This window comes from Sinohyriopsis cumingii, chromosome 10 (genome assembly GCF_028554795.1).
Source record: "Sinohyriopsis cumingii isolate HCF-2022 chromosome 10, ASM2855479v2, whole genome shotgun sequence".
In the NCBI taxonomy this organism is placed as follows: Eukaryota; Metazoa; Mollusca; class Bivalvia; order Unionida; family Unionidae; genus Sinohyriopsis; species Sinohyriopsis cumingii.
In genome coordinates, this window is record NC_142970.1 from 38260268 (window position 1) to 38284254 (window position 23987).

The 23987-nt window shown below is 35.4% G+C and overlaps 1 protein-coding gene across 1 annotated transcript in view; it reads right to left on the reverse strand.

Moving 5' to 3' along the window:
• Positions 1–18227: 18227 nt before the first annotated feature.
• The window catches only part of LOC149789893 (uncharacterized), a 162297-nt gene continuing 156537 nt past the window's right edge, over positions 18228–23987 (reverse strand). The window contains exon 2 of the mRNA XM_089971966.1: positions 18228–19781. The gene's annotated coding sequence lies outside the window, so the exon portion shown is untranslated. The remainder of the gene's footprint in view (positions 19782–23987) is intronic.

Here is a 23987-nt window from a genome sequence, read left to right on the forward strand (position 1 = left end):
GCCCAGACCAAAATCAAGTATGAGATGTTTGAAGACGAGGTATTAGAGGAAGGTAGTCTACTAGAAGGGGTACAGGAAGGGAGTCAAGTAGGGGGAGCAGAAGAGATACAAGGCAAAGGAGAGGAAGAGGAAATCGAGGACCATCACTTAGTAGGACTAAAGTGGCTATTACAGCTGAAGCCAGCGATAATCAGTTGACGGTAAACATGATTTTTGTTACCCATTACAGTTAGCTTTTGTATTAAGACTTGTAAATTTAAGATTTATTTTTTTGTCATTTTTTTTATAAATTGTTGAATTCATTTCTTATAGGAACACATTAGCCAAAATGGCAAAGGAAGGACAAGATAAACTTTAGGCTCGAATGTGCCAAAAACACCCCAGCATAGTCTTTCAAGTGATAAATGGCTCATCAACGGAGCAACAATGATACCATTCAAGACCAAGAGGTGAATCACCAGGTTTGTGCATATATAGTAACTGCTGTGAAATCCCAACTGATGATGAAAAGCAGTGCTGCAAACAAATAATGCCAAACTGCTATTCAAGGCTTCCTGTAAGTAATCTTTTGGTAACTTGTCTTTGTAGTTTTACTTTCCATAAGTCTCGTGACTGTAACCTGATTCAATTGCCCATCCAAAGTTAATATTTTTGGTATTTACTTTTAGTATATTAAACAGCTGATTGAAACACTGGTTTATCCTTACATGTTTGCTTCATTACATAAACAGAAAAATCATTATTTTCCCACAGAACATTTAATGCTTTTATCTTTTTGGAATATTTCATACTGGCAATTTTTTATAATTTCTGCAGGACTTCGACCTGGTTCTTTTAGACGAAGTCATGCTCCTTGTTGCACAGAGGTAAATTTTGTTCTGGCAGCAGAAGAAGAGAACGATTACAATTGGGGGGAAAAGGCATGCTGCTTAAAGGCAGTTTATTTTATGGACTTGCGGATACCTTGGTGCTGGCAACAGACGTCATTCCAAGCTGCTGTGTATGGCGTATAAGGGATAAATACCCAGATTGTTTTTGCGAGTACTGAGGCTTTACTGAAGGAAGACTTGGGTGATCTTTCCAGTGATATGATGTGTGAATAATAGAATCTATATTGGGGTTTGCACCAAGACAAGAAAATCCCAATCAAAGATTGGGATTTCATTGTCTTGGTACAAACACTGACTTAGATTATTTTTCTCATCCAATTTTTCCAATTAAAAGAACCCTGCAAGTTTGTAATATAGTTAGCAGATTCAACACATTAGGCAAGTGCTATTATTGCCTCTCACTTTATATAAAGTCATCAGGTATTGTACTCTTGTATTAAAATAAGAATAATTACCTTAATATAATATAGTTTTATATGCTGCTCTTAGAAAAAGGAAATAAGGAAAAGAGTTATAATTGTTACATGTTGGAAGTATTGCACAATAAGCATCAGGAACAATGTGCTATTATGTATAAATACAGCACATTGATACAAATATATGAATGGGGGCAATTGGGTGATCTGTCAACACTAATTACTCAAGTTCATGCATTAGAAAATAGAAAAATAAAAACATTTGATATTATTGCTGTATTAGGTGTCACAGGATAGTTTCGTATTTTGACACCTACTAATTTATAAGGTAGAAGACATGAACCTAATCATCACAAGCATATCATTTATAAATTCACACAGAAGCTAAATCTGTAATGTGGTTGAGATTAACTTTGAGTTAGGCTTGGAAATGGGTTGGCTTGTTGTTGACTGGCTGTCACAGTTAGACGAGCATTGGAGATAAATTGCGTAACTTGGGCTGCAAATGAGCAGCCGACATGGCTTATGTATTTACATGTGTCTGCTACAGAGGTAAATATCTAAAAATCTAGATGGTTGAGGGGTGATGACAAGTATGCTAATTTGTTATAGTACTAGTGAACTTGATTCATGCATAAGGCACATACTGATTCTTTTAGCTGCCTTGTCACAGGAAAATATTCAAAATAGGAGTTGGTGGCAGTGTTGGTTCAGTATAAAAGCCACCAGTTGTAATAGGAATTAACCTGATTGCCTCGGTCAAAATCTCACATGTATGCTTTCTACAGAAATCATTAGTTTGTTTTTATTTGTATCTTCAGTGTAAAATTATTCTCATTTTTCCGCAATATGTCCTTTTCAGATGAAAATTCACCAGATAAACTGTCCAGTGAGACCTGATGACATTTAATTGGAAGATGTCCTATAAAAGTAATAATAAGTAATTAATAGCCTATATACTCCTAACTTTTAACTTTCATGAATTTGGAAAACATTGTGGTTTGTCGCAGCATGATACCGTCCAGTACAATGCTTGGTACACAGTTCTAAATAGGTATGTAGTGACTTCGAGGAGATTTTGAATTGATGACTTAGAAATTTATATTTTCTGTCCTGGAAAGGTGGCAAGTATATATATTACTAATGTAGTGGTATGCTACAAAGAAATCTTGTGAAATAGCGAGTGCGCAAGTTTTCATTTACATTCTCAGATGGGGCAGATCCAGATGTTTGAAAAGTTTTGAAGAGAAACAAAAACAAGTTTGACATAACACATTTCTGGTTGTGGCTGGCTTTGCAGTAGTTCTTGAGAGAATTTCGTTTGTCTTAACCAGTGATGTGTATTGCCTGTGGGTCTGGAGTTCTGCCAGATAGATCAACCTCTTGTATGTGTATCTGTCTCAAAATATTTTGTATGGTGTGTTAACAAAGTTGGAGAAAATAAGTTGATTTATGAGCAGAGTTTTTGGAGTGTGTGTATATATATATATATATATATATATATATATATATATATATATATATATATATATATATATATATACTTCATCTGGCACAGCAGAAGACAGCAAGGGTTTTCTTTTTAAAAGTAGACAGCCAGGCTGAGATAAGAAAAGCAACATTAGCAAAACACCTAGATTTCTTGGTCACATGGGTGAGAAATTCTGTTATTAGGCATACATCTTAATTTTTACTTTAATACTTGTCCTTAAATATATTAGATATTTAGTACCTGATTTTAGATATTAATTTCTTGATAGGAGTCTCTTTCTTAGGTGATTTTATAAAGAATTTCTTTTGTATTATGCAATTTTTATTTTGCATGAACAAGTTTTGTTAACATTTTATTAGCTACCTATCCGCCAAAGAATTATTATATGTATGGCTCTGTTTTAAAAGTAACTGTGAGGAGACCATTTACTGGTATTGTACAGAATATTTATTTAAAAACCAGGTAGAATTAAAGTTGACTAGCATTGTCTTGGGATGCAAAGGATGTAAGGCACGACAGTATGAAAACCCTAATGAATGTACACAACTTCATACACTGTAAAACTAACTGTTATATATCGTGATATTTACTAAACTTATATAATTACAAATGTGCACGTACAGCCATAACTTTAATTCAAGAGTATAGTCAGGTATCAAGAACTGATACATATCATCTAAGAATAATTATGGCATGCATATAAAACTCGTTCTCTCTCCACGTTAAAACTATTGCTACTATATTATATAATTCGCAGAAGTTTGTTTCAAATTTATAGATGGATCTATCTGCTGAAGTCATTGTCATTGCATCCAGAAATGACTTGTCCATCAATCTCCATCTTTACATTAATGGAGAGTTATTTTATACATTTTTTAAGATCATTGTTCCAGAAAAGTCATAAAACTGACTATTATATGAGGAACTAGTCTACCATTACTATAACAGATTGATTACAGACATCCCAGTCCAAAATACTATCCATTACATTGATATTTTATTAGCCTGTTGATTTATTTGCTTTTGACTGAAGTGATTGCCATTTGCTCAATGACAAACTTTAGTACATCACCTAAACAAACTACTACACAGAAACAGATATTGTACAAAGCCCAGCCCCCCACCCCCATGTGTTTCAGATTGCATTTGTTTTAATATTAGTAATGTATATGTAATTATGCACAACAAATTTACTTGAAGGAGTCAATGGTCACAAAATTGTTTGATAGTATACCATATTTACCAAATATATAACCTGTTATGAGTAATGCGGATTATATATATATATATATATATATATATATATATATATATATATATATATATATATATATATATATATATATAACTTATTGTGATTGAATATAACTTATTGTGATTGTTTGAATGTGGTTATCTTGTCTTTCTAATGTAAACCCAATACTATTGATCACTGTTAGTGCACGCATTCAACACAAACCAACAATGATGTGATAGGCAAAGGACATTAAAGTTTCAGTTCATTAGCAGTCAAATGTCATGTACATAATGAAGGAGGGATGCACGTTATTTTCATGAAGTGACATTAGATTGAATTTCGATATTAGGTATTACTCAGGATGATGTATATTTCTGGCCAGCATTCAGTACATGTTGATACATCACATTTTTTATATTGCATTTTTTTATCATACTTTATATTTTTTGTTTATCAAGAAAATAAACATGCACATACATTCGGGTCATTTCATTATATCAGAGTAATTAAGCAAAAGTCAACTTGTTCATCAGCATAGTAAAATGTGAATATGTGACTTCTACAATTTTTATTTTATTTTCTTTAAGAAATTCAACCCTTTTACAAAGCATGCCTTTTCTTAGTTTGTGCTTTTCCTGTCTGTCATTCTTTTGTCCATTGTTATGATGAACACAATTTTCTAGCTGGAATTTTCCATGAATATGTATGTGCAATACCGGGCTGAATGTCCAGGGCTGTCCATTCTACCATCCCCATAATACCAGGATACAGTTCGTATTGGCCCTAAGTTTCATATACGCATTTGTAATAAACAAGAATGATAGCTATCTTATAATAACAACTGCCATGTTGTTTTTGAGTAACCAATGATCAGAGCTGGGATTTAGCCAGAAATTAACGACTAAATGCTGAAATCCAGCTTTCCTCACCTACGTTTTATTTTCCCACCTAAATTTCAAATTACGCTTACAAGCCGAATGATTAAATTTCAAGTCAAAGTGTTAAGATAAGATACAAAATATTTTGTATGATGTTAAAGAGATCCTGTTTAACAAGGTAAGCACATTGAACACCTTGATTTGTCTTCATTCATCTTTGAGCAATAATACTGATTACAATTGATATCAAAACCAAGTGCTGAACATGACGATAAAACAAAACCAATCGGTATGTTTCTTTACTTGGGTTAAAGGTGTTTTCATGATATTTGGAATTTGAAAGGACATGTATATCTTGGATATAGCTATAGGTTTCAGATAACTTTGAGGTTTAGCTATATTAACTGCAATTTAACTTACCAAGAATTACAGTTTCCTTTCCATGTAATGATTAATAACGTGTTCCTGATGGTCAATACAATATTGGTCAATGATATAATTAATTTTTTTTTCTTTTGAATTTCATGAAATGTAAAAATTTAAAATAGGTAGCCTCAGAAATTTTAAAAACATGACAATATTCTGAAAGGTACTGCCAGACATTAATTAGTATGGCAGATGCCAAAAGTAAATCGCAACCATGTAGTTGCCATTTCAGCAGAGGCTGTGAACACCATTTCTTGACACAATGTCCATTTACACAAACCTTTAGATGCATATAAAACCCGATTTATTTTACATACCATAAAAGAGTTCTTTTTTATATTTAGTGTGACTGTTTTCTGTAATAAATAGGGACTTCTACTTACCTTTATGTTTATATTTATTCTGCCAATTACTAAATGTGAACCCACTGACATTAACAGATAACATATATATGACCACCAGTACAGTATGCATAAACGAGTCTAACAATCCAGGAACGTTAGTTTATACCTTAACTGATATGATGACAACATGTATAGTAATATAATGTGAGTAACATCCTGCAGTTTGCAAACTCTGATACATTTCAGAGCACATCTAACAGTTTTACTGGTAAAGGAGTAAATATATCTTTGTAAAAGTAAAAGAAATATTGATAAAGCTGATGAATCTTGGAAGTGCACTGTAATAAACTATAAAAGTACTGTCACCAACAAAGTTAAAGGTATTTTGACAGTATGAATACGCCAAATATCAGGTCCTCCTACTTCTGGTTGATCACTACCATCATCCTCATCATTTTTGTCTTCTTCGTCTTTAGCATCTTCCAAACAAATGTTACTGTCTGGTCTTGAAGATAAAAATGAAATTGCTGTGAGAAGGTTATATTTTATGAAGTTTTAGTATACAAATCTAATATTTGTTGGATTTCATATAAATATTCAGAGATTCTGATGAAAAACATTTCCAATGATATTATCAGGCAGTATGACAGCGTCATTATCTTTTCACTATCTGTTACACAGTTACATACATAATAAGATTTTTTAATCACATAAAAATTATATTGAAAAGATACTAAAATTTTAATTACCTGAATGAAAGATTTAAACTTGGCTTATAATCTTTATCTGACATATGGTCATCTGCTTCAAAGTTACTCTCAGAAACTTCCATTGTATGCCCAGAAAAAAAAACAATAATATTCATTCCCCTCTCTCATACCAAGCTTTCAAAGTTTTGTAGGTTGGTAGGAAATTTTTAGACATTTTGTGTGTGGAAAGCGTATCAGGTATGGGAAAGTTATTACTTTCAAAAGAAAAAGTATGATTAAAAAAGTCAGAAAAATAAAATTTTGAGTCTGTGGCTGTTTAGATCAGTTGGACAGGTGTGAAAACAGAAAATTCTTCAGAGGCCATCTATTTAGTGCGTATGCAAAAATCTGGCGAAGCTTTGTCTCTTCCCTCCCCATCCCTGTACACATGCATACTTTTTTTTTTTTACACACACCCCACCTGCGTACGTACGCTTTGCCGTACCACCACCACCCAAATTCTATAGAACGGCCTATATTTAATCCATGCAGAAATGATCGAGGATTAATAATTTTAACGTGTTTAATAAAACAGCTAGTCCACTGACGTTGAATGTCTGGCTGCATGAAAGAAATAAGCTGCGTAACTTTAAGAAGTTTGTCTAGTGTCCGTTATAATTAAAAACGCTGACTGAACCGAGTCAAACAGGTTATATATTAGACAAATTGTTATCGACCTCCCCCCCATTTCCTATGCGTATGTATATATCAGTAGACCCCCCCCATGTGTATGTACTAAATGGATGGCCCCTATCTATGGCCTTAGTGTGGTTTGTGTTTATAATACAATGTATTAATTTCCTTTCTAAGACAGCCATCTTCATGATTGCAATTATGCATCTATACTATATTTAAGGAATATTGTAATTACACATTTGTAACTTGTAAAGAAAAGAAAGCTTTTGTAGGAGCAAATTTCTCATTCATACACAAATACCATCCATTTATATATATATATATATATATATATATATATATATATATATATATATATATATATATATATATATATATATATATGCCATTGTTTTTAGCTACGTTACATATATCATGCATGTATTACAATGGTTGTTTTTTTAGTTTACTTGACAAATACTCTCCTTTTATGTATGTATCAATTTTATTGTTGTTAGTATACTTAAATGGGTTGATAAAACTATCCCATCATAACACTTTCCTTCTCCTGAAATTCTTCAACTCCAGACAAGGCTGAATCCCCCCCCAAAAAATTTTGAAATTAATAATAATAAGGAGGACTTTGTATAGCGCATAATCTTTAAAGCTCTAAGCGCTTTACAACATTAGACAACACCTATAAGATATATAAAAAAAAACATATGATTACAAAAACGCCATGAAAATAGAAAACGGAAAAACATGCTAAGAATATTTAAGGTAGGAAACATTTTTAGGTCTTTAAGTTCTTGCAGTCGAAATAAGTGAGTTTTGAGAGCACTCTTGAATGGGATCACTGTTTCTTTGTGTCTAAGTTCAGTGGGCAATTCATTCCACGTTGCTAGGCCCTGGTATGCAAAAGAACGCTGTCCATATGACTTTGTTTTCATAGTGGGATTAATGAGTATACGATTGTCTGAAGAGGAGTATCTTGCTGGTGTGTACACATGGGTGAGGTTGGATAGGTATGTTGGACTAGAGTCCCACAGTGAAATGAAGCAGAAAACAAATTTTGTGTTTGATTCTGGATTGGATAGCCAGTATAGGGTACAGAGCAGTGAGGAGGCGTGATCTGATCGTGGTACTCTAAGCATGATCCGAGCAGCTGTGTTTTGAAGTTTCTGGAGCAGATACTGAGATGAACCAGACAGAATTGAGTTACAATAGTCCAGTCTTGAAAGCACTAATGAACACACAAGTATTTTAGTGGCATCAACTGAAAGATATTTGCGAACGTTTTATGGTTGCTGCGAAAATGAAGATGATCCTTAATTCCCCTTTGATAGCCTCAAAAACAGCAGCAGTACATGTTATGGTTTACACGTGTGTCAAGCGATATGCTCTGTACAGGCTATATTGATGCAGGGCTGAAACATTTTATTGCAAGATAAATAAAATAATGTCAGTTTATATAAAACATGTTAATTTAAAAGCTATGATAAGGAATTAACTATAAGAAATAAATGGCGGTATTACAAATTGGCTGTTCATTGCAAAATTGTGACTCACCTATTCAGCAAGAATTTGGCGACCTCTGGATTAGTTTTGAGGCTTAAAGTGGACTTCATTTCATTCCAACGTTCATGCTGGTCACCAATACATACGCGCGTGTTGCCATATTTTTCCCAGCGAGCTTTATTTTTTATTTTTTTCCCTTTCAGAATCCGTAAGGTGGCAGGGTCCAGTTTCGTAATTTGGCCCCTGGCAAATTTCTTAACTTAAGGCTATGGTGTGACTTTTTCAGCTATTATTGTTTACTATTTATAGATATGGATATATTTGTGAACTAGGTGTTTTGGGCTTGTGTTGTTCTTGAAATTGATGTCAGTCATTTACACCTTCCATAGTTGCTCTGCAGTATGTTGATAGTGAAATACCAATAGTTGGCTAGGAAGAAGAGCTAGCCTCCCATAGCAGTAGCCACGTGGGTTCAAGGCAAGCCGAGTATCTCAAAAACGGCTTGGATGGCAACTATTCTGAATTGCATCAAACTATTTAGTAGACAATGTTTTTCAAAAGTTTTATCCAGGGAAAGGGCTTGCGTTTGCACTGTGAGTACTACATGCTGTCAAAAATGGCATTTGGATGTGAAAAATGCAGGTATAAAATAGGGGTTGGGGTGCATAAACCTCTTCTGCTATGAACTGCCATTGACTTCTCTGGTCAAGTGAATACTATTCTTATGCTCTGTTTTAATATAGGTATCTAAAAATATGGACCTTTTTGACCTCACTTGTGTATTTGATTTTTTATGATTTTTTATACTAGGTCACTGATTGCGGCATTAAATTTGTACATAAAAACTGGACCCTGCCCCCTAAGTTTTCGCTTTCTACCGAGTTTCGATCTAGTTGCTTCCTCCATTATTTTTGTAAACACGCGTTTGCGCATGGCTGCAATTTTTAATCTTCGGGAGAGGTCAACTAAGAGGTTACATGAATATAGGCGTGGCGACTTATAGACAATTCGGCCCAACTTGGACCGAAAATAAGACAATTCGGCCCAAAAATCTACTGTACTACTTTTTATCAGACGTCCTTTCTCCACAGTAATATTTGTATTTGGGACGGTTTACCTAAAGATATCAGAAAGCTCCTAACCATTATAACTTCGGAAAACATTTATTTAGTTCACCCAATGTTTCAAATTTTATTCTCAACCTATTCTATTTTACAAACTAATTAAAATGAGAATGAATAATTAAGCTACCTAATGCAAGGATTTTGAACTATACGGTAAAAACATATTACATAAGAATTGTCAAAATATATGTTAAAAATAAATACTTGTTAAAACTATTGTCAGTTGTGTTATAAAATTGGGCCGAATTGTCCAATAGCCAGGCGTGGCAAACAGCGAATTTTTGTCTGCCAGACAATAATGAAGAATCGCGTTTTTTATCACAAAATTTCCGATACTAGCCTGATTTCGGCCTCGGTAAGAACACGAATCATAATTATTCGTCTAAATAAGTAATTATGAACTGAAAAAGGAACTTCATAATTTTATTCGTGTTTACTTGGGTTGTATGCATTTAATATAGACAAAGAGTCGAGTCTTTCTTGAAGCGTAATTGATCTGTTTGGGGTTTTTACACGTTTCAGTTGTGAGAAAGACCTCTCTGTTGTGCAGTTGGTGACCATTAATGTTAAAAATATTCTTAAGGCAATTTCAGCATTTGGAAAGGCACTCTCTAGTTTGTCTTCTGTAATTGTGTTGTAAAGTTCCATGTGAGTGAAATGTGTTTTCTCGGCTTTTTAAACTTACGAAGAACATATGAATGGAACTGCCGAAGCTCTGGAGACAAAGTATAGTTCATGTCATCTGGATAAGCATCAATGAGGGTCTGACAAGTCTTTGAGTACCTTTCACTTTCTGATAATTGGGAATTAGCGCCTTGTTGGGTGGCATTAGGAACATCTGTCAGACGAGAATCTGTCTGCTATTTCAGTGTACATCTTTCGTCTCCTACTCATTGCAGTTTCTAACTTTTCAACAATTACATAAAAAGTGGAGATACGGATTTGTCTCTGGCACTGAGAATGACCTCTGGTGCGTTTCCATCATTGGGCATTCTGTCTTATACGCTTACGCGTTTGAGTTGCTTTGTATTCTACACCAGGGAGCATGTCCTTTTCAAGCGACTCAGATCTCTCGAACTCATCTCTTGATGTGGTACACCAGGAAAGGTAACCCTAAGGACATGAACAATTATCTTCATTTTGTTTTTTCTTCTCACCCTTTTCTCATCTTTGTGGTGCCCCCTTTGGCCCTGGTGCCCTAAGCACGTGCTTAGTCTGCTTAATGGTTAATACGCCTCTACTGTGCTAGCAAGAGCGCATAAGTGTCAAACTTCTCAAAATTGGATGAAGAATCGTATAAAATATAACGAAAAACAAAATTCTGCAGAATATATAAGGAGTGAATACATTTCAGACGACGAGGAAAGGAAGAAAACATGACGGTGGTTTATAATGCTATACGACATTAGAAACTGATATATGTACTTCAAGCATATAAGTTTATTTGACATGTAAAATGTGTTCATGAAAATATGTTTGACTATTGACCTCTTATACCTATTTTCTGTGACACCAAGGATTTATTTTTAAAAAGAGTGAAAACCATCAAAACGAAACATGTTATAGCATATAAATATTTATCTTTACACCTATGAAATCCTCAGTGAATGGAAACCTTCTCAAAACAAAAAATACTTTTGGTTTTGTATTTTCAAGTGTTTTACTGTATGAACCAGAGTGTAAAGATGGTAAAAATTGTGTAGATTTATGTTACAATATACTGTAGGGATTCTATTCAAAAACGAATTAATAATCAAGATATGTAAAACAAAAGCATGAAAAGGCACACAATGAACAGCAGAGCCATACACTGATAAAATGGAAAGATAGAAAAGTGAAATGATCAGCCACTTTTGTAATAACCATATTATTCAAAGTTACTATTTCACATTTCAAAAGTTAAGCGACAATAAGAAATAAATAAAAATAAAAAATCATTGTAATGTTGACACTTTTTGTACCACTCTCTGGAATAATATACGAGTTAAGACACTTGTTGCTATCTACATCAAACACTAGTACTTAACACAACCGCTCTCCAGCCATCAAACACCTGAATAACAATTGGGTTTTGCTGTTAATCTGTCCTCTTGTAATACGAATGTCAATAATTCTTCTGGATTGTCTGTATCTGTACATTTCTGCCGCACTTCTTTTGGGCAGAAGCTCTCAAGCAGCATTTGTCTGTGTTAGGCATATTTTGAACAATTGCGTTCACAAAGTATTCTGGATGTATGTTGTGTACACCTCTCGTGATGCAGTGTACAGTGAAGATATATATGACATATAATCAGATGTTTCATGCTGTTATTATTTAAGCAAACGGATAGAATTACTGAATAAAATGTATACCTTCAAATTCCTTATAAACTCCAAACATATATTTTCCTTAGGTATATTCTTTATGAATATTTGTATGTTCTGAGCAACATTTAACAAAACAAGAAATACAATTTGTAATAAATTTTAAAACAAAAATAAACAAATACCAAACAAAATCATCCGTATAATTGCTTCAGACCTTTCTTAAATGATGATCAAGATGCAATGCTGCAGGTGCAGCCCCTATTCTTAGCTCATGAACCATCTGGCTCATATCGCCTGTCCACAGATAAGATAATGATGAAAATAGACAATCTCCCTGCGTGAGACTGTAACCTGGAACGAATCCAGGAATATGGACATTTCTGAAATGAATGCAATCATTATAGAAAGGAAAATTATTCGATGCAGTCCAAGTGTTTTCAACTTTTGACAAGTCAAGCACCACAAAATGAATATCGCTTTTCATACGAGAAATTATCAGACACTGGGTTACCTAATTAACCTCCATACTATGGTTGTTGCAACCATGCTGAGAGATATTTCATCTGCTTGATATCTGTCTAAACATTTATACATTTGGATAAATTATACTTTTATTAAATACCTCAGTGGTCTTAATAATAAGCACATATGATATCATTAGCAGCTATTAGTTCCAATAATCCTCTGTGGACCATACTGCACTTGTAAGGGAAGAAACCTTGAAGTCCTTAACCTTTAGCCAGTAAATGATTTTTCTGCACTAGAAACAGTATTGTTTTATAATTCATCAACCATATTGAACATTAAAGAAAACAGCTTCTTAATTTTAATGCCAAACATGTTAAATTGCAATAAACATGTTACACAATTTTACAGAATATTTCTTTTTATAGCATCCTAAAAATGTGATAAAATACATGTCACATGAAGAGTTGTGAAATAACAGCTTTGGGTTCAAACATGTCTTGCTTAGAATATATTTCATTTTGAATTTGACTATGAAGATGATGCTGTAAAAAACAAATGAACAGACACTATATGACCGTAACATTATACATAATCGTAACTAAAAACAAGAAAGTAATTAAGCTATAAATGTTGCAACGCAAAGACTTTGTTTTGAAGTCTTGTATCCAAACCATAGCCCTTTGAATATGGCTACATGTGTGGCATGGGGTTGTCGACAAAGGACTTCCATACAGATGCCCCGGAAATCAGGAAAATAACAAAAGCTAATCAAACTACTTGTCTCATAAACTCTAGCAAGGTCACAATTCACCAAGCGGGCCCTCGGCCCATATTGAGAGCGAGTGATCCCTGTAGGTCAAAAACGGGGAAGCATCCCCCCACTACAATACATGCCACAGCGGCACGCACAAATCGATGACACAACTCGATGAGCTCAGCCACAATCAAATTAGGATCCAGATACTCTATATCGTTCTCTCCAAATTGAATAAAAATGATATCCGGAAGCGGCTCCAACCTTGTAGCCCATTGCTGAAAATTATGAATACGTGTCCCTTGGATCCCATCTATGGTCACTATCAAATCACCTGGCTGATGTCACTATGCTGGAAACCAGGCACACCGAGTCAAACTGGCAACGAAGCTATGTCCAACTATATGTAGATGCATGACAATCTTTACAATAAAGAATCTTTCACTTAAATGAACTAAATTAAAGGGATTTGCCAAAGAAATCCTCAAAGAATCGACCATCAAAAGCACTACTCCACCACACCTAATACACTAACTAGGCTAAACAATGCCAATCCCTATTCCTGACACATCCGGAATAAACAAATAGAATAGGCCTCAAAAGGGCCTTTCGGCTTTTAAATCTTATTTTCTCTTTTTGAGCAATAGCTTTTTCCTTACAAAGGAAACAAAAAATGAGAAGAAACCTTGAAGTCTTAAACCAAAAGCCAGTAAATAATTTTGTAAATTAAAAAGAGCTTTGTTTTATAATTCAGCAACCATACTGAACATTAAAGAAAATAGCTTCTTAATTTTATTGCCAAACATGTTAAATTGCAATAAACATGTTACACAATTTTACAGAATATTTCTTTTTATAGCATCCTAAAAATGTGATAAAATACATGTCCCATGAGGAGTTGTGAAATGACAGCTTTGACTTCAAACATGTCTTGTTTAGATTATATTTCATCTTGACTCTGAAGAAAAACACTGAACAGACTATATGACAGTAACATTGTAACTAAAAACAATAAAGTAATTAAACTATCAATCTTTGCAAAGCAAAGACATTTTTTAAAGTCTTTTTTTCCAAACCAGAGCCATATGAATATGGTTATATGTGTGGCATGGGGTTGTCCATAAAAGACGTCTGCTGATAATACCTGTTTTCCTACCCCTTGTCCGCATGTGCACCCCCCCCCCCCCCCGGCTGTGAAAGTCCCCTTCATGCATTATACACTTATCTATGGTCTGGAAGTGCTACAGCTGGTGCTCTCAAAATACAACGCTCACTGATCCCATCACAACATGTAGCTCAAAACAAAGAAGAAAAAACAGAAAGTTATTTCTTTAAAAAAGTCTTTACTCTATATATAGAACTAAAGCTGCCATCACCCAGAAAGCTTAGTTCGATAGACTGTCAGTGTCTTACTCCACTTAAACAAACGCAGACCGTAGAAAGTCAAATAAGTTGCAAGTAACTTACAGACCATCATCACTGCTTTCAGTTGCGGAATTGGATGATGCAGTTGACAGAAGAGCGCTATGTATGCCACTTCGGCTTGTGTACTCACTACTGGATGCCTGTGAATACGGGCATGATTGCGCTTCGCAGCCCGAGATGGAAAGTACACGACACACTGATTACAAAGGCGCTTCTCTTATTACCTGGAAAAATAAAGATATCAAAAACTCGATTAAACCGTAAAATGCATGTAACTGGTTAAAACACGTGTGTGGAATGCCGCTGGAGTAGATGCTTTCAGATGTACTGTGCCTAGCAGCAGTGTGGTGGTGGCTAATAGAGCCAGTCGCCTGCTTCGAGGGAGGCTGGCACTAGCTCTGCAATCGTATGGTCAGCCAGGCTCTTCATCACATGCCAGGCACTGTATTGTCTTACTTGGCTATTTGTATACTCGCTCAGGTCCGCATGGCCGATATGTGGGCCATGTAATCAACCTCAGGCACTGGGAAACAGACCTATGTATTAATGCAAACCCATGCATATATATTCTGTGGCACGAATCGTACGAATTGAAATTGACAAATAGCTTATACTTAGGGATCACCCATAAAGAACATCCACAAAACGTACCGGAATACATGCAGTAGGCATAAAGTAGCTGTTCAACACATAATATCTTAACAAAAATACTAGCTTGCGGAAGTCAGCAAGGTCCTTTACACCCGTCCTCCCTTGTCCGCATTTGAACCCCCCCCCACGACCTTTATGGATTATCCCCATGGCAGCAACTGGGGCTTTTGAAAGAAGGCTTACCTGCTATCAAAACAACGTCAGTAAAATAACCCAGAACTATATTATTATAACACTATCCTAGTTATGATAATGTGCTTGTCTCTCGATTAAGGTGTTATCTTAAAAATAGAGGGTATCAAGAGAAGTATGTTTAAAAATTATGCCAGGGTGCTTTCATTATTCAAAAGTTAGGATGAAAATGATACAAAAACTAAATGGCATCCTGCTAACTCCTACGTACTGAAAGTGACTTCATTGCATCTCATTTGTTTCACTGCAACAGCTGTAACAAGTAATGGTAGCCTTTAGCAAGAAATATTACTTTCTATAAAATAATACTGTAAACAAATAACTTACACACATTTATCATGTTCCAAGCTACTCCTCACTCTTTCAGTAACCTTTGGTAGCATTTTGGCAATCACCTGGGCCAAATTCGAAAACACTTCCCATGTGGCTGATGACAACATCCTTCCTACTTCTGCATAGTTCTTATGCTGAGAATAAAAATGAGATCTTTAAATAATAATAATAAAAAAACTAATAAATATAACCTAAGCCTATTAAACTAAAATATTTGCATTTTTACTTTAAGAAAATATTATATATATATATATATATATATATATATATATATATATATATATATATATATATATATATATATATTGGAGACATTGCATTTAACAATACGTCAGCAACTATATTTTAAGTATCTGACAGTTACAATATTTTAATATTTCGTGTTGACATGAAATGCGATTAAACAGTCAGAAATGCTAAATTCATGAATGAAATGACTAAGTATTGTGATATGTTATATCCTTGATGTTTTCAACTTCGAGGAAGATCGCAACAGGTGTATAAAATACTGGGGGGCGGGGGGGGAGGGTTAAATAGCTAGATCTTAATTTGAATTGTAATTGTACATTACCAACTTGTAAAAATTCCTGTATGTCAATTTTCCTGGTTCGTGATTGGACACATATGCCGTCTTTTTTCGGGCGTCAACTTTCTCAAGGCATTATTGTGCTGCTGTGTTTGGATTTGGCTATAAGCTTTGGAATTGTTACAATTTTGCTGCCATGTTCCGATTTGGCCATAAGGTCCAGTGTCATCACCTTTCTGCTGCTGTGTTTGGATTTGGCCATACGTTCCAGTGTCATCACCATTCTGCTGCTGTGTTTGGATTTGGTCATAAGTTCCAGTGTCATCACCATTCTGCTGCTGTGTTTGGATTTGTAACGAACCCCTGTGCTCGCAAGAGCGCATAAGTGTCCAACTTGTCGTGCATTCTCGTTTTGCGATTTACGTACTATGGACTCTTATGGCGCATAATGTATTTTAGGGTTAGCGTTGTTCACAGTTGTTTTGTGCATTATATGCGTGTGGTTGCGTAGATGACCTGCTCCAAATGTTCTATTCTCAAGCAAATAAACTTACTAGACTTTAAGATCTTGAGAACAAATTAGATAATTAAATCCCTGACATTAACTTCCTTACAGCGCTGTATAAACCTCCTTACAGCGCTATCCACCATTACAACGAAAGAATGTTTGCCAAAACGAATACAGTACTTCCCCATGGTGCTGTTTAACCCACAGCTAAAAAATGCAAACAGAGTTATTGTCAAGATGAATACGGATCAAAGATCGGCAGAGTAGAGGAACTAAAGTTTGTTGTTGGGTTTAATGCCACTTTTCAGCACAATGTAGGCTATACACGGCGGCCAGCATAATTGATGGAGGAAGAACCCTGCAAAACCTCGGGAAGAATTCCCGAACGAGGAGAAACTGCTGGTAAGCTTTCTCACGTCACCACGTTAGTCGAGCCTGAGGCTGGAACCCACACAGACAGAAGTTAGATGGTAGTGATTTGGAATGTTGAGTGCGTTAGACCACATGGGGCCCCAAACTAAAGGTTGAATGGGTTAAGTGCAGCTTTTCAGCAAAGTTATTGTCGTGCACTTAAAGGAATTTTCAGGTATCTTCTTGCAGAATTTTGTAAAGTGCGTAATATGTCTCTTCAAAAACGTTTCATCTGTCTTCATTAACATTGACGATTTACATTCCCCGTTGTTTGGGAAGCCTTATATATTACCGTTATCATCATACCGTTTTAGTTTCAACTATTTGGTTCCGACATCGCTGGTTCATATAAAACCTTATCATTTTTGAAATGATTATTCACATAACCTTTTCGTATGGCGCTAAATATCCTAACAGTGCGGTGCACCGTAAAACTCCAATCAATCAATCAGTTTGCCTATTAGACACTAAATGACGTACAATTACTGCTAAAGCAATGATATATCCGGGATATAATTTGCTATGACTAAAAATAACATTATAAAGAACAGATGGCGATATGGCTCATACAGCTATTCGTCAATATAAAATTGATTAAATCATATGTAGAAGGAGACCACTATAAGATGTACCACAATTTTCAAGCTTTTAATTCTGTGAAAGATAGTCACTGTTGAAGATTTAAGTTTTTTTCTTCCCCTTGTGCATATATAGAAAATGCCACCTGAACAATCTGTCCGTAGTAACATACTCCTTGATAAGGAAAACCTCGGCGAGGACATATACAAAGCAAACCGCAAGAAAGTAAAAACACCGCAAGCACAGGGGTTCGTTACAAAGAAAATTTGGAGTATCCGTCCTTCAATCAAGCTCCGTCCCTTGATTCAAGGACGGATACTCCAAATTTTCTTTGCAACGTTACAAAGAAAATTTGGAGTATCCGTGCTTGAATCAAGGGGGCTTGATTCAAGGACGGATACTCCAAATTTTCTTTGTAACGAACCCCTGTGCTCGCAAGAGCGCAGAAGTGTCCAGCTTGTCAAAATTGGATGAAGGATCGTGGAAATACAACTATAACATAACAAAAAACAAAACTGCAGAATATGCAAGGAGTGAATACATTTCATACGACGAGGAAAGCAAGAAAACGTAGCAGTGGCTCATAACGTTTTACTAAATTAGAAACCTATATGTACTTAAAGCATATGATAAGTTTATTTGACATGTAAAATGTGTTAATGAAAACACGTTTGACTATTGACCTCTTAACCTATTTTTTGTGACATTAAGGATTCATTTTTAAAAAGAGTGAAAACCATCAAAACGAACCATGTTATGCCATATAAAAAATATATCTTTACACCTATGAAATCCTCAGTGACTGGAAACCTTCTCAGAACAAAAAATACTTTTGGTTTATATTTTCAAGTGTGACTGTATCAAGCAGAGTGAAAAGATAGTAAAAATTGTGTAAATGTATGTTACAATATACTTTAGGGATTCTGTTAAAAAAACGAATTAATAATGATAGAAACTAAAAGCAATAAAATTAAAAAAGTGACACTATTAATCATAATCAAAATATGTAAAACAAAAGCATAAAAAGGCACACAATGAACAGCAGAGCTATAAACTGTTAAAATGGAAAGATATAAAAGTGAAATGATCTGCCACTTTTCTAATAACCATATTATTCAAAGTTACTATTTCACATTTCAAAAGTTTACAGCGACAATAAGAAATAAAAAAATAAAAATCATTGTAATGTTGACAATTTTTGTACCACTCTCTGGAAAAATGTAGGAGTCGAGACACTTGTTGCTATCTACATCACACACTAGTACTTAACACAACCCAACCGCTCTCCAGCCATCACACACCTGAATAAGAATTGGGTTTTGCTGTTAATCTGGCCTCTTGTAATACGAATGTTAATAATTCTTCTGGATTGTCTGTATCTGTACATTTCTGCCTCACTTTTTTTGGGCAGAAGCTCTCGAGCAGCATTTGTCTGTGTTAGGCATATTTTGAGCAATTGCGTTCACAAAGTATTCTGGATGTATGTTGTGTACACATCTCGTGATGCAGTGTACAGTGAAGATATATATGACATATAATCAGATGCTTCATGCTGTTATTATTTAAGCAAACGGATAGAATTACTGAATAAAATGTATACCTTCAAATTCCTTATAAACTCCAAACATATATTCTCCTTAGGTATATCCTTTATGAATATTTGTATGTTCTGAGCAACATTTAACAAAACAAGAAATACAATTTGTAATAAATTTTAAAACAAAAATAAACACATACCAAACAAAATCATCCGTATAATTGCTTCAGACCTTTCTTAAATGATGATCAAGATGCAATGCTGCATGTGCTGCAGCCCCTATTCTTAGCTCATGAACCATCTGGCTCATATCGCCTGTCCACAGATAAGATAATGATGAAAATAGACAATCTCCCTGCGTGAGACTGTAGCCTGGAACGAATCCAGGAATATGGACATTTCTGAAATGAATGCAATCATAGAAAGGAAAATTATTCGAAGCAGTTCAAGTGTTTTCAACTTTTGACAAGTCAAGCACCACAAAATGAATGTCGCTTTTCATACGAGAAATTATCAGACACTGGTTACCTAATTAGCCTCCATACTATGGTTGTTGCAACCATTCTGAGAGATATTTCATCTGCTTGATATCTGTCTAAACATTTATACATTTGGATAAATTATAATACTTTTATTAAATACCTCAGTGGTCTTAGTAATAAGCACATATGATATCATTAGCAGCTATTAGTTCCAATAATCCTCTGTGGACCATACTGCACTTGTAAGGGAAGAAACCTTGAAGTCCTTAACCTATAGACAGTAAATGATTTTTGTGCACTAGAAAGAGTATTGTTTTATAATTCATCAACCATATTGAACATTAAAGAAAACAGCTTCTTAAGTTTATTGCCAAACATGTTACACAAGTTTACAGAATATTTCGTTTTATAACATCCTAAAAGGGGCCCCGAGTGGCCGAGTGGTCTAAAGCGCTCTTCGTTACGGATCACTGCCATCTCACCTCTGTCTGCGGCGGTTCGAGTCTAAGATTCAGCCAATGTGGGCATGTGAGAAAGCCTGCCAGTAGCTTCTCGTGGGTCGGTGGTTCTTTCCGGGGTTTTCCGGGTTCTTCCTCCACCATTAATACTGGCCGCCATGTATAGCCTATCGTGCTGAAAAATGGCGTTAAACCCCACAACAACAACAACAACATCCTAAAAATGTGATAAAATACATGTCACATGAAGAGTTGTGAAATGACCGCCTTGGCTTCAAATATGTATTGCTTAGATTATATTTCATTTTGAATTGGACTATGACGATGATACTGCAAAAAAAAAAAATGAACAGACACTATATGACCGTAACATTATACATAATCATAACTAAAAACAAGAAAGTAATTAAGCTGTAAATCGTTGCAACGCAAAGACTTTTTATTTAAGTCTTGTATCCAAACCATACCCCTTTGAATATGGCTACATGTGTGGCATGGGGTTGTCGACAAAGGACTTCCATACAGATGCCCCGGAAATCAGGAAAATAACAAAAGATAATCAAACTACTTGTCTCTAAAACTCTAGCAAGGTCACAATTCACCAAGCGGGCCCTCAGACCATATTGAGAGCGAGTGATCCCTGTAGGTCAAAAACGGGGAAGCATCCCCCCCCCCCACTAATACGTGCCACACCGGCACGCACAAATCGATGACACAACTCGATGAGCTCAGCCACAATCAAATTAGGATCCAGATACCCTATATCGTTCTCTCCAAATTGAATAAAAATGATATCCGGAAGCGGCTCCAACCTTATAGCCCATTGCTGAAAATTATGAATACGTCCCCCGGGATCCCATCCATGGTCACTATCAAATCACCTGGCTGATGGCACAATGCTGGAAACCAGGCACACCGAGTCAAAATGGCAACGAAGCTATGTCCAACTATATGTAGATGCATGACAATCGTTACAATAAAGAATCTTTTACTTAAATGAACTAAATTAAAGGGATTTACAAAGAAATCCTCAAAGAATCGACCATCAAAAGCACTACCCCCACCCCACCTAATACACTAACTAGGCTAAACAATGCCAATCCCTATTCCTGACACATCCGGAATAAACAAATAGAATAGGCCTCAAAAGGGCCTTTCGACTTTTAAATCTTATTTTCTCTTTTTGAGCAATAGCTTTTTCCTTACAAAGGAAACAAAAATGAGAAGAAACCTTGAAGTCTTAAACCAAAAGCCAGTAAATGATTTTTGTAAATTAAAAAGAGCTTTGTTTTATAATTCAGCAACCATATTGAACATTAAAGAAAACAGCTTCTTAATTTTAATGCCAAACATGTTAAATTGCAATAAACATGTTACACAATTTTACAGAATATTTCTTTTTATAGCATCCTAAAAATGTGATAAAATACATGTCCCATGAGGAGTTGTGAAATGACAGCTTTGACTTCAAACATGTCTTGTTTAGATTTTATATTTCATTTTGGCTCTGAAGAAAAACACTGAACAGACTATATGACAGTAACATTGTAACTAAAAACAATAAAGTAATTAAACTATCAATCTCTGCAAAGCAAAGACATTTTTTAAAGTCTTTTTTTCCAAACCAGAGCCATATGAATATGGTTATATGTGTGGCATGGGGTTGTCCATAAAGGACGTCTGCTGATAATACCCGTTTTCCTACCCCTTGTCCGCATGTGCACCCCCCCCCCCCCCCCCCCCCCGGCTGTGAAAGTCCCCTTCATGCATTATACACTTATCTATGGTCTGGAAGTGTAACAGCTGGTGGTCTCAAAATACAACGCTCACTGATCCCATCACAACATGTAGCTCAAAACAAAGAAGAAAATACAGAATGTTCTTTCTTTAAAAAAGTCTTTACTCTGTATATAGAACTAAAGCTGCCATTATCCAGAAAGCTTAGTTCGATAGACTGTCAGTGTCTTACTCCACCTAAACAAACGCAGACTGTAGAAAGTCAAATAAGTTGCAAGTAACTTAAAGACCATCATCACTGCTTTCAGTTGCGGAATTGGATTGGATGATGCAGTTGACAGAAGAGCGCTAACAGATTCAGGCTCCACAGCGCTACGTATGCCACTTCAGCTTGTGTACTCACTACTGCATGCCTGTGAATACGGGCATGACTGCGCTTCGCAGCCCGAGATGGAAAGTACACGACACACTGATTACAAAGGCGCTTCTCTTATTACCTGGAAAAATAAAGATATCAAAAACTCGATTAAACCGTAAAATGCATGTAACTGGTTAAAACACGTGTGTGGAATGCCGCTGGAGTAGATGCTTTCAGATGTACTGTGCCTAGCAGCAGTGTGGTGGTGGCTAATAGAGCCAGTCGCCTGCTTTGAGGGAGGCTGGCACTAGCTCTGCAATCGTATGGTCAGCCAGGCTCTTCATCACATGCCAGGCACTGTATTGTCTTACTTGGCTATTTGTATACTCGCTCAGGTCCGCATGGCCGATATGTGGGCCATGTAATCAACCTCAGGCACTGGGAAACAGACCTATGTATTAATGCAAACCCATGCATATATATTATGTGGCACGAATCGTACGAATTGAAATTGACAAATAGCTTATACTTAGGGATCACCCATAAAGAACATCCACAAAACGTACCGGAATACATGCAGTAGGCATAAAGTAGCTGTTCAACACATAATATCTTAACAAAAATACTAGCTTGCGGAAGTAAGCAAGGTCCTTTACACCCGTCCTCCCTTGTCCGCATTTGAAGCCCCCCACACACGACCTTTATGGATTATCCCCATGGCAGCAACTGGGGCTTTTGAAAGAAGGCTTACCTGCTATCAAAACAACGTCAGTAAAATAACCCAGAACTATATTATTATAACACTATCCTAGTTATGCTATTGTGCTTGTCTCTCGATTAAGGTGTTATATTTAAACATAGAGGGTATCATGAGAAGTATGTTTAAAAATTATGCCAGGGTACTTTCATTATTCCAAAGTTAAGATGAAAATGATACAAAAACTAAATCGCATCCTGCTAACTCCTACGTTCTGGAAATGACTTCATTGCATCTCATTTGTTTCACTGGAACAGCTGTAACAAGTAATGATAGCCTTTAGCAAGAAATATTACTTTCTATAAAATAATACTGTAAACAAATAACTTACACACAGTTATCATGTTCCAAGCTACTCGAAATTTTCTTTGTAACGAACCCCTGTTGCTCGCAAGAGCGCATAATGTCCAACTTGTCAAAATTGGATGAAGGATCGTGGAAATATAACTAACATAACAAAAAACAAAACTGCAGAATATGCAAGGAGTGAATACATTTCATACGACGAGGAAAGCAAGAAAACATGGCGGTGGCTCATAACGTTTTACTAAATTAGAAACTGTTATATGTACTTAAAGCATATGATAAGTTTATTTGACATGTAAAATGTGTTAATGAAAACACGTTTGACTATTGACCTCTTAACCTATTTTTTGTGACACTAAGGATTCATTTTTAAAAAGAGTGAAAACCATCAAAACGAACCATGTTATGCCATATAAAAAATATATCTTTACACCTATGAAATTCTCAGTGAATGGAAACCTTCTCAGAACAAAAAATACTTTTGGTTTATATTTTCAGTGTGACTGTAT